This window comes from Empidonax traillii, unplaced genomic scaffold, assembly GCF_003031625.1.
Source record: "Empidonax traillii isolate 1590-97213 ecotype Southwest subspecies unplaced genomic scaffold, ASM303162v1 scaffold218:size1087226, whole genome shotgun sequence".
Lineage (NCBI taxonomy): Eukaryota > Metazoa > Chordata > Aves > Passeriformes > Tyrannidae > Empidonax > Empidonax traillii.
This window is the reverse complement of record NW_020955411.1, coordinates 1,015,721-1,031,705: the sequence shown is the minus strand read 5'-3', so window position 1 is coordinate 1,031,705 and position 15,985 is coordinate 1,015,721. Positions and strand designations below refer to the sequence as shown.

Here is a 15,985-nt window from a genome sequence, read left to right as displayed (position 1 = left end):
ACTTAATAATAATACAAGACACAGGGGAGCCTCTAATAATGAAGGCAGTTTGTCATAGTAGCTCTTCCCTCTGAGCCAAGTTTTGCTATTATCAGCACTGCGACTCAGTGAAGAAATTTGTGGGTTTTATCCTTCTCTGGTAATGTGGAGGGTTTTTTTTCCTTTTGCACAGTTCCTAAAAGTAATCTTGGATCTGTTCTTCACTGAGCTCCTACTGAAAGGGATCAAGAAAAGGGAAACCCACTTTAAGTTATGACATGAAGGGAGCTGAGTGCCCGTGCAAATTTAACACCACCCACCCCACTCCCCCCCCAGTTTTGTTCATACCCCACCAGTTACTGCTGTTACTGTTTTACAGAATCACCACATAGCTGTGACTATTGACTGATGTGTTTTGAAGGAGTGTGATATTGTGGCCCTGCTGCAGCCCAGTCTCACATATGGGCAGGCTCTTAGAAGTGGCTACAGGTCTCATCATAGTGGCCTGGATCTGAATAAGAGAGGGCAGAGAGAGGAGGAAGCAGGGGAGTCTTTTCCCACTTCTGTCAAGCACAAGCAGGAAACATTGGAAAAGTCTTTCACAGTAGTGCCTCCTCCTGGCCCTGCTCCAACAAAAATACTTGCATTTCATGGCAAGGTCTCCCCTTCCACGTGCCTTACTGAGGTCCCTTTTCATTTCCTTGTCCCAGAGGATCACATCCCCCCTCATCTTCAGCCTGCCACTTCCCTGTACTCTTGTCCTGCCTTCCTGGTGTTTTCCCTGTGATGTCTCACTTGGACTCCAAGAAGCCTTGTGACATCTCCTGACCTTTCACTCCTTCCCTTGTTCTATCACCCTCTTCCATATCCTGCAGACCCTGCTGCTTTGTCACACCTTCTTCTCTGTCCTGAGACACCTGGAGTAAGCTTTGCATACTTCTGTTCCATTGTTGAACTGTGAAACATAGTGACCTCACTGAATATAACCATGAAAAGCTCAAAAGCTTAAAAAAGCATTACTGACTGGAGAGCTGTTAAGAAAGGGGATTTGTCTGCCTGGATGTGGAGCTACTGTTTGCCTGCACACTCTCCTCACTGGATACGCTGGCTTTCCAGGAACTACCTGTGGTGGCAGAAAAATCCTAGAGAGCTAGGATTGAAATGGAATATTCTCCTTAGGTAAAAAGGTCCTTGCACACAGCCAGACACAACTGATTTATTGCCGACACTAAGCTAATGAAAGCTTACCCAGCCAGCCAGCCCTGGGAGCTCTGCAGCCTCAGTGGTCATAGCAGGGGCTTCTCAGCACCTTAAGGATGAAGGAATGTGGCAGCAGCAGCCTGCAGTCTTGGGGCTATGAGGGGCTATCAGGGGTAGAGGGCATGGAAAGGGGAGAATTAACTCTTGCTGAGCTGGAATCCAAAGGGCAACCAGCTGGGATGCCCACTGGTTGCAAGATGGTTTGCTGGTTTTCACTTCACATTGCCCGGTTTGCTCAAAGAGCTCTTGGCATATGTAATGTGAAGATCCCCAAGTACCAGGATGGTTTGCAAGGCACCTGGGAACCCTTGAATTAGATTTGCTTGCTGCAGCTGCTGAAAAAGGTGCTGGGTGAGAGTCAAAGTGCTGCTTATTAATTGGCTGGCACTGTGGCTCCTCCAACTTTTCCTGTACAGTGGCTCCCTGGTCGTGCTGGTTGTGCATTCCTGGGGAGATTACAAGCAGTCAGGGGGAATATGGTTTCCCAAGCAATGCACAGGGGCTCCCAGCAAGACAGGCAGGTGCATTTCTACCAGAGCTGATTGTTGCCAGCGCTGTGGAGCAGGCCAAGCAGTGCAGCAGACGTACCAGTTCCAGTAGAATAAGGATTAACTTTTGATTAAAACCATATAAGCTGCTTGACAGCTTGAAGCCACTGGCCCAGGCAAAGCACATATGATAGCAACTTGAGGCAAGCTCCTTGTAAAGCCTCTGCTCGATATCTTGGCAAAGTGGTGGTTATTTCCCGAAGGTCAGGGGGGCTTAGGCAGTGGCTTTGTTGAGTGCCAATTCAGAGGGGAAAACCTCCCCACTTAGGACCAGCAGGGACCTCACAGCTGTCTATCCTGACAGCTTGGAAGGTTTTTCCTTTCTTGCTGCAAGGCAAGAAATGATCCAGATGCCAACCACCTTACTTCACCTTTACCAGTTGTGGTAGTTTTAACTACTACTGTTAACTCAATGAGTTAACAGCCTTCGTTGTTTTGGTTATAGGCAGATGCCATGAGGCTTTTGGGCTATTTGTTTGGTCATCTTTTTTATTTCTATGTATTCTTGGAGTGTAGAAAGGCACTGAGGCACTGCATTCCAACTGAAAATGCTTTTCATTGCTTGGGGATTCAAAGCAGCCTCCCCAGACCAGATCTTTGCTTAAAAAATAAAAAGCCTTTTAAGTTGCTTTTTTCTCTCTGTGTATTTTATCCCCTCCCAGGGCTCTGTTCTAACATTACAGAGAAATGAAAAGCCATCTAATACCGCAAGCAGGTTACATCATGGAGGAAAGATCTGAGTTGGGCTGGTGGTTACAGGGGATAGTGGCCGAATTACTATGCACTTAATGAGCTAGAACCCATCTGTGACCTGAGGCTGCAAGAGAAAGAGGAAGGAGAAGCTGTCGCTGCAGTAGGAAAGTTTAATCTTTATTGTGCCCCTCAAGGAGACCTGAGGCTGCTGTCTCCTCTGTACCTTCTCATAAACAGTCTTAGGCCAGAACCAGGCCAGCTTAACACATTCCTGCCTTTCCTCTCCTAGGAGCAGGTTCAGCTCTACCTGCCAGACTGCCCCCTGAAATTTGCACTGGGCCAAGCCCCAAACTCATCTGCTAAATTGGCTCACTGCGTTGTCACTTCAGATTAATTCCTGTCAGGGAGACTGTCTTTAATGAGACTGGCCCTGTGCGATGCCTGAGTAATTGTATGGTCTCTCTTTGTTTGCACTTTCATCCCCTCCATGTTGGATAAACATCCCCTGCTGTCTACAAAACTCATCTGGGCTCGGGAGCCGGCTGCCACTTGCCTCATCAGCCAGCCAGAGCAGCATTAATGAGAGCTGTGGCAGTGGGGAGCCAGACACACCGTGTGGGGAGGTGACAGATAACAGAGCTGTTTGGACAGACATAGGACAGGGACGTTAGCAGGAATTTAATGACTGTGATTAGAGTGGAAGGTTAACTCCACTGATGGCCATCACAACACAGCAGGAGAGGTTTTATGCCGAGGCCCATGGATTGTGGATTTGTATCACTTCATTTCTGCCTCTGAGTTGTTCTTTTCCTCTCCTCTGAGCCCACTTCGGTAGTGTCTGTCAACTGCTGTCTTTGCCTTCATTAGCATGTGGCACTGGCACTCCCTCTGAGGGCAGTGGGTGTCTCTCACTTCTCTTCATGCACTGAGAAGGGATGGTAGCTCTAGAAAGGGAAGATGTGCAAGCAGTACCCCAGTCTTGTCCATAAATGTTTAGAAACATTTAGAAAATGCTGTTGGGTTCCAGATTAGAAAAGGCTATGATGCAGAAAGGTAATGTATTTGAGCAGGTGGTGGCCCTTGCAGCAGCCCAGCCCTGTGCACTGGATGGTGAACAAAATTCCTTTTCTTCTGGACATGCAACCATGGCTTCAGGTGAAGATTCTTGGGAAACTGAGCAGTCCTTTGGGGCTTGCCTCAGGGCTGCACCTCGAGGCTGGGGAGTGCCAAAGTCTCAATAAGAAGGCAGCTCTGTGCAGGGCAGAGCCGTTCAGGGTGGCCAAAGTTGCTTTACAAACAAAGGGGCTAACATTTTGCTGGCTCCAGAGCACAATGCTGCTATCGCCAAGGCAACTGCTGCAGACCAGGTTGGGTCCACGACCCTCATCCCGAGGCTCTCTGGGGCACTGTGACCCCACGGGTCTCATCCTGTGCATTTCCACAGTAGTGCTGCAGTGGGGTTTTCAGCTGGGGGATGCTGCAGGAGCTGAGGAGGGGATACCTGTTTTAGAACTTAGCTAAAAGCAGACAAGACTGTCCTGCTTTTCATACTAGAACATGAAAAGCTTAAACGATGGAGTTGTGTCTTGTAAGCTAGGGAGGGACCCATCCTGCCCTGAATAAAATGTGCCTTGTGGTGCACTCACCCTGGTGTTACCTGGGAAAAGGGAATGGGCTTGTGGTGCCACATCGACCAAAAAATCCTCCAGCTGACAGGTCGCTTGACTGGATAGCCCAGTTTGATGCCCCAGTGTGGATCACAGACAGGGCACATGGAAGAGGGATGTGTGAGTCCCTTTGCCTAGAGCATCACAGTCCCAGCCGACTGCAACCATGAAGGGAGTGTGGCTTTTTGTGAAGCAGCAGATGGTGGCCTTGGCTGCTTGTCAGATGCTGTGTGGACCAACTGTGGGGTGTGACAAACTGCACCCCTTTACTGTTCATCATTTCACTTGATGTGGGCTGTGCTGATCCTGTCTCACTGGTATTAGGTACTGCAGTGACTTGGCCTTGCAATGTTTGCCCAGGACTCAATCTCAAATCGCATCAGTCAGGAAGCTTCTTTAGTCTTCTCTTCTTTTTTGCCTACCTTGTTTGCCAGTTTGATGTTTGATCACAAGATGCTGTCATACGGGATCTCAAATCCACGCAATTCCATCTACTTGCAGAGCCAGCCTCTGTAGTGCCAAAAGGTCTTTTTTCGACTCTAATTAATTGATGCTCTTTCTTTTTTTTTTTTTTTTTTTTAATTTCAACTTTTGTTCAGGCAGTGAGAATAAGCAAATTACATCTGTGCTCTCAAGTCAGTTGCCTTCAGTTGTGCTAGTGGTATATGTGATGCTGTGCAGGACTCAACACTGAGGAGGAAGTACACAAGGGTGCAGAAAGAAGCCAGTGTGTCAGAAGGAGGTGTGTTTGGTGAATGGCTTGAACAGCTATCATGATGCAAAGTCAGGGAAAGCAAGAGAGGGAAAAGGAGACACTGTCTTTCTAGGTTGCAAGAGGAAGAGAGGTTTGGGGCTGAGTGTCAGCCACACACAGGTGGAAGTGGAAGTGGGCTGATCAATAGCATTTGATGGGCAAACAGTCCTTGAAGCTTAGCACGATTGCTGTGCAGGACCTGGGGGTAAAAGCAGCGACTTTGCCACAGGCGTTTGGGAGTGAAGAGGGCAGGATCTTGCCTCAACTCTGCTCTCTGCTGCCTGAAAATAGGACACACCATCAATCACTGCAGCTAACAGCATGTTGAGCAATCTCTTTTCATCCCTAGTATTCTGTCACAGGGGATGATATGTCAATGAGACCTGCTGCTAGAACAAGGTCCTCTCTACCTGTGTTGTAAGGGAAGATTCCAGGATAGCTGGATATTTGGTAGGGGTGGGAAACAAGGAGCGTTTTGCACATTTCATGTATGTACTGTCTACTGGCTAAGTCAATAACAGAAGAGCCTCCACCCAGCACAAAGGAAGGAAGTTTTCCCTTGGCCACTGCTCACTCCACTGCAGGTGGAGGTGTCTGCCCAGCCATGGTTGTTGTTGGCCCTGTCAGCCAGAGTATCAGAGTGTTTTTTACAAGGCTGGCCATGGAAGCTTGACACAGACCTGACCAGCTCTGAATGGCTCAGGTGAGTTCAGTGGAAATGGCTGGTAGCCTTGGGATAAGGTTGTCCCCTTAGATAGCCTAACTTCTTCCAACACCACTATTGAGATTTCTTCCCTTTGCCCATGAGACCTTATCAAATGGTGCTTAACTAATGAATTAGTCTGATTAATTATGTCTTTTTGCATTCACTTGCTCTTTAATAAGATCAGTGGTTTTTCTGAGCTGGTTTTCCCTAGTCCACAGATAATTTCTAATCAGTTTGTTGGGAAAATTAATAATATGAGTAATATAACCAGTGGCAGGTTAGTGCCTCAGTCTTATGGTATCGTTCCTCTTCTGTGATTATCCAGAGTAAGTAAGGTGTGGTTGGTTGACCTTGGCTGGACACCAGATTCCCACCAAGCTGCTCTATCATTCTGCTCCTCAGCAGGACAAGGGGGAGAAAATAAGATGGAAAAAAACACATCAAGATAGAGGCAGTTTAATAACCAAAACCTAAGGCCACACACAGAAGCAAAGGAAAACAAAAGATTTATTCTATACTTCCCATCAGTAGGCAATGTCCAGCCACTTCCTGGGAAGCAGATTTTCAGTATATGTAGCAGTTGCTCTGGAAGACAAACATCATAATAACAAATGCCCCCCCTTCTCCATCCCTTTCATATCTCTTTGGTCAGTTTGGGTCAGCAATCCTGGATATGATGTCCCCTTCCAAGATCTTGCCCACTCCCGGCCTACTGGTGAGGGGGGAATGTTGGAGAGACAGCACTAATGCTGTGCAGCGCTGCTCAGCAGTAGCCAAAACACTGGTGTGTTATCAACACTTTTCTAGCTACCCACACTGTGAGGGCTGCTATGGGGAAAATCAACTCCATCACACCTGGATCAAATAAATAATCTCATCCGCCCAAAACAGGGTAGCTGAAAGTTTTACAAGGTGTCTTGCCATTCGTAAGGTCTGCCAGCAGACATTTTGTCTTAACATTCACTTTTCATAACTACTGCTCCTAATGCAATTCAAGTACTTGACTGGGCAAGAGAGAAAGCAGGGTATTGTTTAGCTTGCCTGGTACAAGAGAATAATCGAAACAGTTTTCCCAGTCTTAGTTCTGTTGGCAGTAGTTACAGTGCCTGAGAAGAACAGTACGAATAATCTTGCTGGAAAGGCTCATAAGATCTTAAAACTCATCTAGAAGGAAAATCTCATGTCTGTCTAGCTCTTAACACTGTTGTTCAGTGCTCATTGAGGGTAAGGAAAATGTGAGAGAAGAGATAATCAGATTCCCCAAACCAATACACCGCTCAGAGCAGCCTTGCAGGCTAGAGATGTTGTTTTCACACCACTGTGCTTGTTCATATCCAGCAGGCTGTTGGCTTGTGTTTTACAAAGCTGAACGCAGGATGAAAAATGCTTGCCAGGTATCAAAGATAAAAGTCAGTCCTTTTTGTGCATTTCTTCTCCACATTCTTTCAGTGGCTTCAAGGGGTACATGCTGTTTATTGAGTCTTTCCAAAAGTCCCTGTCGATAGGCTGTGATGCAGCTTCCTCCCATTTACTCTGCTCGTCTGTTATTTTCAGTAGTCAGCCGATGTTCCTCCTACTGCTTTACCATCTTTTCTTTCTGCACCTTCATGCCCTTCCCTGCTCCCCCTCCTTCTTCTTTCTTCTGTTTCTGTTTCCTTTTTTGGTTTTGTTCTTGTCTTTGCTTTTTTTTTTTTTTTTTTTTCCCCTGGCTCTCACTTTCTAGAATGTGTTGGAGATAAGAGGTGAGAGTGTGTGAAGGGGAAGGTTTGGAAGAGAGATGTAGTCTCTCCCATAGCTAGTCACAAATGAGCAGGAGTAGGCACTAGATAGATGTTTTGACTGTGTTTCATAAAGAAATGAAGCAGGCAGCATGGAGTGTTGTGAGGAGCTGTAAGGCTCTCTCTGTGTATACTGTGCTGGCTGCCTCTTCTTTGTTAGAGACAGGACCACAAGTGCAGTCGAGTTAAGAGGTTGCCTGTAGGCTCTGGAATGATACCTATATTATACCTTCATTACATGTACCAGACAGGGAAGTCCAGAGTTCCACAAAACGGCTACTTCTTCTCCAGGAAGCAACAACCCCATCCTTTATTAATTGTTGTCAACGGTGAAGGTGCCCTAACAGAGGGCTCTGCCATGGTCTGTAGAGAAGCAAAGAAAAGAAGCCTGGGAGGTGGCAGCTCATGGTGGTGGAGCATGTCTTGCTTGCTAAGTTACAATCGTAAGTGTAACTTACGAGACAGAGTGGCTCAGTGCTCAGTGTCACTGCAACTGGGCAAACTTGGGCTATGCAGAGCCAAATAGCTGCTGCTTCTTGGACCCAGAAGTGCTGACAGCACAGTGCACAGACGTGTGTGTGTGGGTCCAGCTGCAAGCAGTTGTGTCCAGTGCAAGGAAACTGGTGGAAGAGGAGACTGTGCTCATTGACATAGGGATGAGTATAAAGTTGGATCTAGTAAGGCACTGAGTAGTGCTGATTTTCAGATGTGAGACTCAAAAGAGACTGGAACCATTGCTGTCTGGAAGAGAGGATGTGAAGCAACATGAGGGATATTGTCTGTTATCCACTTATGCCCATACAGAAGACAGAGAGGTGATTTCAGGCTCTGCAGCGCATAGTGAAGTACAGATAGGAACTTGCAGTAGCAGTATAGAGCTTCCAGTCTGAAACAGAAGGATGGCATGTGCCTTCAGGATTGAAAATAGGGCTGTAGAAGAGAGCCTCAGTTCAGACTTTTGCTTGACTGTCTCTCTGTCAGAGTGAAGATTAGGTCTGTTCTTTCATAGACCAGGGAACATACGCTAATAAAATACGTATTGCTTTCTGATCAGCCCCTAATGAAAGACATTATTGAAGAGTGTGGAACAAGCACTTATAGTAATTCATGACAGCACCAATTTGGTTTCTCTTGGAAGCCATAAACTGCTGCTCTTGGTACCTAATGAGGATGGGCAGCTGATTGCCTGTGCAAGAGGAAGAGAGAGAGACTGTCTCCCAGCCTAGATGGCTACAGTTGTCCTCAGTATCTACTGAAGGTCTCAGTTGCTTCTCTCTTTGGAGCTGGGGATGTTTCAGTCTGGAAACAGAGCCTCCTGACAAAGGAAAGTTTCAGACAAAAAGCTTCCAGGACTCCTCATTTAGACTGAATAATGGATTTGCTTTGGCCATTCATCCCTGCTTAACCCCAGGATCTGAACCTGTGTGCTTGACTGATGAACAACATAAGCATGAATTTCAGTTCACTGGTGTGCTTGTGTGGTAAATGCCAATTTTGTGTTTGCAATGTGATTATTTGCTCTGGAAACCCCTAATGAGTAAAGGTTATCAAGCAAGGAAAATGAAATAAATCCAAGCTTAAGCTTACCCTAGCTCTTTAATTGCCGCTGTTAATGCTTAACATCATTTTCATCCAAGGTGGTGATGAAGTACCTAACCAAGGAACATGTTTTAATCCAATATGGCAGGCACAGGAAGTTTGATGAGAGTTTATAAAGAAACATCACAATGACTGTCTTCATATCCAAACCAAATTTCTCCACTATTCAAATCTTACCAAAATGGCTTTTTCCAGAGTAGCCATGCCTCTTCCCCATGGCTGATACAGGTCAGTCAGTTCAGAATCCCTTATTAAGTTTGTGCTTTGAAATTTCATACACCTGACAGCAGGCTGGGAGACAAGGCCATCTCAGTGAAGGATCAGGATATTCTGAGTGAGATCTGAAAGATGGAAAACTACTTGAGTGGTTCTGGTGAGATGAAATGCAGTGGTAGAAAGGCAGGGTCATGCATGTGTAAGGTGTTATCAGAGAAATCTGCTATAGTGGGAAATTACTGAAGTGAAGGAACAATGTGCATGAGTGAGGTGACTTCAAGTAGCTGCTGAGAAGGTGCAGGTGTGAGAAAGGGCAAATGTACTCCTAGATGAAACCTGAGGTACATCTCGGCAAGGTAGAGAGGTGCCATAACATCCTATATGCAGCGCTGGGGCACTGAACTCCAGCAAGTGGGATCATGCAGAAAAATATTATGGAGTCTATCAGGGAAAGTGAGAGTCTGTGTTACAAGAGGAGTCACAAAGTGCTCAGCTTGTTTAGCCTAGCAAAGCAAAGGATGAGAGGTGGTGTGATTGCTGTCTATAATAACATCAGGGTCAAGCAGCAGCGAGGGAAAAGAGCCATTTAAGCTAGAGGACAGTATTGGCACAAGATCAGCTGGGTGCAAACTGCTTGTGAATAAATTCAGTCTGGAAATGAGAACATTAGGGTGGTCAGGCTCTGGAACAGACGTCCAGCGGGAGGAGCAGGCCTAAAGGGAACGCACTACTTTTAAGAGGGGATGTGATGCATACATAAAATTAATAAGCAGAGGCAGCCCCTGTGGTGACAGGGGACTGGGCCCTATCAGCCAGGAGTGTACCTCCCTTGCTGTGTCCTTGAATGTGTCCATGCTTTGCCCTTCTCTGAACTTCGGGAGCTACCAGTGCAGAGGGGTTTTATCCCTCTGCCAAAATACTGAGACCAAGCATCAAATTTGTGGTGTTCAGTTCACAGAAGCACAGAATATGCTGAGCTGGAAGGGACCCACATGACAAACCACCTTCCTCTGCTCTGCCCTGTGGCACCAAGGTGACATGAAGAATCAGAATCTCAATCCATTGCTATGTGTCGAGGGTGAATAGGAAGATGTGGGAGAGAAGGGGCAAATTTCTGGAAGGTTTTTCCATCATTGTGAAACATACTGGAACCTCATTTTTAGGAGAGTTTCCTAAAATTTCCTATCCCCGCCTCCCTCCTGATCCTGTTTCTGAGCATTTTTCATTCCTCTTTTCTCAAGGAATTAGTTTTACCTGTGGAACTCATCTGCTGGGCTCTCCAGCAGTGGATAACGGGTCTGGCCCTTGGATAATTTTGCTGTCAGTCTTGGACACTGTAAATTCTGACACACATAAACCCTCTAATCATAGTTTCTTTTTTTTCCCCCAACACTCAGAAGTCCATGACATGTACTCTTTGAAGTTACCTCTCTGTAAGGTATTCTGTAGCTTTGGAGGTGCATCTGGGGCAGAAGCTGAGGACAGAACACATGTGCTGAGGTGGTGGGGTGTTTTGCATTGCAGAGCCCCATATTCATCACAGGAGCTGTTACCAGCACCATAACAAAGCTCAGTCCCTTGCAGTCCCTTGGATGGGGTGCTTGGGAGTTTCTTTCCTGGCTGTTACCAGTTTAAGGCCACAGATACTGCCCATCCACAGTTGAGTGCAGTGGTGTGATTGCAAACAAAACTCCCTTTGGAAGGGAGCAGCTTTGTCATAGCTGGACTTTGTTGGGATGAGGTCATCATAGTCGCAGCCCCTGGGGAAATCTGATATGAGATAGTGTGTGCAGCACTGCAGGACAGAGCTATATAATGCAGCCAAGACTCTTGACAAAGAGGCTGAACTGGTACAAATGGGAGGTTCTGTCACATCCTGAGTGTTATTGCCTGTCAGAAGAAAAGTGCTCTTTTGCTGCTGTCACTTTCTCCTGGCCTTTGGACCATGCTAAACAGGGATGTCTATGCATCATGAGAAACTGGGCAGCTTGGCTGAGACTGACTGTCCTCTTGAGCACATGAGGGAGACCATCCCGTCAGGTCCTACAGAGTTGTAGGGATGCAGCTGGAGCAGGAGATCCTGCACAATTTCAGGGTTGATTGGGAGTTGATCATTTTCGCAGTCATGGTCCTCCAGCTCAGGGCACCGAGACCCCCTCGGTCCGTCAGCCGTGTTGAAAACAGAGGCAAAGAACACCTCTGCCTTGTCTCTGTCCCTGTTTGTGAGGTGACCATCCTCATCCTGAGGATGATATTTCTATCCTGCCTATTGCCATTAATGTATTTGAAAAGACTCTTTTTTATTGCCCCTCCCCCCCCATTTCTCATCAATTTCAACTCCCACTGAGCTTTGACCACAAAAATTTTCTTCCTACATCTGTAAGCAGCATCTCTGCATTCTTCCCATGTCACTTGACCTTGCTTCTACTGGGCATACACCTTCCTCTTCTGCTCTGCCTGTCCCTCCTGAGGAGCCTGTACCATCCAACAGGGAACTCCAATCACAGGACACATCCAACCAGTATCAATGGTGTCAAATCTCTGGGACTAGGCCAAAGCTTCGAGCTCCTTTGGTTTGTTCCTCATGATGCATAGATTTGTGTAGAAACATTTCAGGCATGGTACATTCCTCATGAAGAAGATCGAGGGATCCCATGAGTGCTGGTTTCTTCAAGTTTTGGCACACCATCCCACCACTCATCGTTGGCGAGCCTGGTTTTGCCCCTTTCCCCTTTCCAAGCTAATTTAAAGCTCTGTCAACAAGCCCCACTAGCTCATGTGCTAGAATTCTTTTTCTCCTCTGAGATAGGTGCATCCCCTCAGGTGTCAGTAGACCAGGTGTTCAGTAGATCATCCCGTGGCCAGCAAACACCAGATTTTTCCGATTGCACCAACCTTGGAGCCACTCATTGACCTGATGGATCTTACTATTATTAGCAATATTATTCCTTGATGGTGGAAGGATCAAGGAAATTATGACCTGGGCTCCTGATCCCTCTGCTATTTGTTTAGTGTGCTTCTCTGTGGAGCTTTACAAGGACTAAGGAATAGCCTGCCAGAGAGAGGGAGTCTATGTGTGAACCTGCTGTGCCACATCAGCCTGCCTTTGTCTGCTGAATTCTCTTCCTTTGGAGAGGCTGGGGAGGCTGGGGATGGAGCTGGGAGCTTTCCCAGCAGCCCATGTCTGTGGTTAGTTAGTGGGAATGGACTGGGAGTGTGGGAAGCCACCTTGTCTCATTTGTGCTACAGGAAGGAGCAGCCTGGGGAATCTGAATGAGGCTGAGAAAAAAAGGGTGAGACAGCAAGTATGTATGGAAAGGATTTGGATGGGAGGCCCTGGAAAGCAGAGCTAGTGCTTGTGCCCTGAGCTGAGAAGTTGCTGAAGAAGCAGAACAAGTGAGGAGAGAGTGGCAAGAGTGAATTGCAATGCTGGGAATCTGGATGCCTGCAGAGCAGTTCCTTTGCTCAGATCAGCTGATTGGGGATCCTGCATGATTGTAGTGTGCATTTTTCTAGCTGGTGTTTGCAACAATTCCTTGGAGCTTGATGATGAAATAGACTTTCTTTCTAATTTCTCCCTTAAACGAGTATGCATAGTAGCTAAATGTACAGCTGGTTGTGAGACCACATGTGTGGCTCCACAATACACGCCAAGTCTTGTGAATCCCTGGTGTGGTTTGTTGAGCAGAATCGCAGCATGAACTCTTGACAGATGTGTTTATTAACATCCTTCGGCTTTAGTGAGTCTTCTAGTGGATAAGTACCTAGCTTAAACATCATTCAGACTGAAAACATCATCCTTTTTTGCCTTTAATAGCTGATATAAACAGAAAACACAGGTGTGGCGATGAAATGCCTTGGACTCCTCTACTGTGACAGTGCCCCAGCTGAGGTGGCAGCAGCGAGCAGGGGTAGTGTGGAATCCTAGTTTTCTCTCTGAGTCTCTTAATTTGTGTTCCTGGACCATGAGCTGGCTCAGCTGGCCACAGTGGAGCAAAAGCTCTGTAAGCATCACAAGCCAGCTCACGTGATAAGACAAGGGACTGAACAGGCAATACCTACCAACAGAATGTGATGCTGAGGAACAAGAAGGGGCAGTTCTCAGTTTGCAGCTCCCAGAGGTTTGATGGCTAAGTACATATAAGCATGTGAGTGTGCTCTCTCATGATTGCTAACACTGCTTAGAAGTGGCAGGGGAAAGGGACAGGTTGCATACGCTGCATGTGAATACGTACGTACTATATGGGGCTGATTTTTCCCTTCGTAAGGTGTTTTTAGTGAACTCATTCTGCAAGAATGTTCTCACCTCTGCAGCCTGTGGGATATTCACAGCCAGCTGGTAGAAACTGTGGATTTGTTTGGGTTTTTTTCCTTTCCTATCCCCTTCCTCTTTTTATTGGAAATGAAAGGAGGTGAAGGCAGAGGCAAGGCTGTGCATTGCGCAGTGCTTTTGTTCTGGCCCCGTTGGCAGCTTCCCGAGCCTGGTGATGAATGAGCTTGTTGCATGAGATCCTCCACTGAGGCTTCAGCATCTCTAATAAGGCGGCCAGTGTTTCCTTGTCCTCTGCGCCTGCCTCTGCTTTATTAACTGCACCACAGCAATATTAAACTGGAGCACTGGGTCAACATGATCAGGAGGAGGGAGGCTGAGAAGAGGGTGGAAGGAAGGAGATACCAAGATAACATGGGAGAAAAGAACACAGAGCAGGAGAAAGGGCAACAGCTGGCAATTGAAGCGGATTGAAAAATGGGTTTCTACCGGGCTGATGCATGCAGCTCTTCACAGACCTGCTGCTGGCAATAAGAGAGGCAAAGGATATTCAGAGAGGGGGCCAGACCTTGGCCCTAATGTCTCTGTCTGCTGGACCTGTGCTAGTGACTACAAGCCAGCACCTGCTCCGCATGCACACAGCAAGCGGTTGGCTGGAGTTGCCCCGTTTTTCTCCCTGGCACATGCCCTTTAAACTGTGCTGACAGTGCACGTGGCTTTCTCTACTGACAGCTGCAGCTGGCTCAGGGGAGATGTTTGGCCCATGATGCCTTTCACAGAGAAGAGCCAGTCTTTCCAAAGACATCCAAAGACATTCTATTGTGATGCCAGGACTGCAGGGACCATATTAAGGATATGCAGAGGGCAGCCTTTCTGGCAGTGAGTTTCTGTGTAGGTCCAAGTTGCAGATTGAATAGAGACAGGACACAGAGAAGAGTTGGATATGAAGTATTTGACAGAGGGAAAAGACTCTTATAAAACTTTCCCTCTATACACTAAGAGGAGTTACACGCTGGGCCCCAGCTGTGCCTTTCCCGTTATCAAGTGGTCTGGGTCTCTTCTGGGAAGCAGGAAAGTTGCAACCCATAGGAATCATATTAACGACTTCTTAATTTCAGTTTCACAGCCAAAACTGGGTGGCAGCCAGTTATTTATTTTTTTTAACCCACAAGTCCCTGAGGATAGACTCAACTGGAGGATCTGATCTAGAGCTTTGCAGTCCAGACTGGAGGCTGATTTCTCAGTTTGTCCTGGATTAGATGATGTGGGAGAGTACGTGATTTGACACGGCTCCCAGAGGCTTTAGATACCCAAATTCCACTTAAATCCCAGCTGAGGTGAAATTTGCACTGTCTGAATCTCGCCTTCAGGCTTCTCTCTGACTCTCCATTTTGTTTCTCTTCTAAAGGTTATGTCTAGATGAGGGAAATGGCTTCTGACCTCTTCCTATTTGCTGGCTGCCTTCCCAGCACCCCAGCTCATGGCAGCCTGTGGGGAGGAGCTGTTGCCAGCCTTCCCAGTGAGGTTCCACGCCCCGAAAAGATCTATGGCAGCTGTACCACACCAACCTGCTGTTTCTGGCTTGTGACTGCTCCTCTTCTCCCAGATAACTGGGAGTCTGGTGCTAACGAACCCAGGTGAAGTCGCTGCCACTGGGAGCCAGCTCTGCCATTGCTTGGCAGAGTGGTGGTATGGAAGGCTGGCAGATGGGAGGGCTGAGCAGTAGGAATGCCAGCTTGCAAGCACGCGTGAGGCATTGTTGATGTGAATGGATCCTGGCAGCATCAGGAAGGCACAAAGCTGCAGGAAAGCAGCTCCCAGCTCTCTGACCCATCTTGCCCAGAGAGGAGGAAGAGGGTGCAGGAAGTAACTTGCACCCTGATCTGCTTAGGTACAAAGGTCTCTTTCAGACAGAATCTGTAAGGCAGGTGCAAAGTTGTTTTTCACTGTGAGAACCACAAGCAGCCATGGGTTCCCAGGGCCCAGTCCTGCCCCATCACAGGATCTGGTCCAGTCCTGCCTGTTCACTTGGAAGCACTGTCCAAACTGTAGGCTGATCAAGGAGGTGGGTTGTTGGGTCCTGGCCGTGTTGGAAATGAACAAGGCTGTGGCACAGGAAGCTCTTCAGTGGCAGCCAAACTTACAGTTATGTTCATGAGGGCTGGAGGCAGGCAGAGGAGGGATTGAATGAACTTGTTTTTACCAAGCACCACATCTGCATTGCTCCCCAGCCCTGCCTTGCTGATGGCCCTTGTTCCCACTATGTCCTCACTCCACCTTCTTGCCTCACTCTCTCCACACTGACAGATTTGCTGTAAACCTTCCTCCATGCTTCCTGGTTCCAGTAATCCTGTAACTTCAGAGTTAATGACCAACACTGAGACAGCCTGTCAGGAAAATTGCCTTTGCGATGGAAACTGTCAGCCTAGAGGATATATCAGAGGCGGGGGAAAGCTAAGTGTCTGGGACAGTGAACACTGGATCATGGAAAGCCCTGCCAAAGTTCGTTTTAGCA

The 15,985-nt window shown here is 47.3% G+C and overlaps 1 protein-coding gene across 1 annotated transcript in view; it reads left to right on the top strand.

The window, feature by feature from the left end:
• MDGA1 (MAM domain containing glycosylphosphatidylinositol anchor 1) overlaps positions 1-15,985 on the top strand; it is a 97,501-nt gene that overhangs the window by 48,477 nt on the left and 33,039 nt on the right. The gene's annotated exons all lie outside the window — the stretch shown is intronic.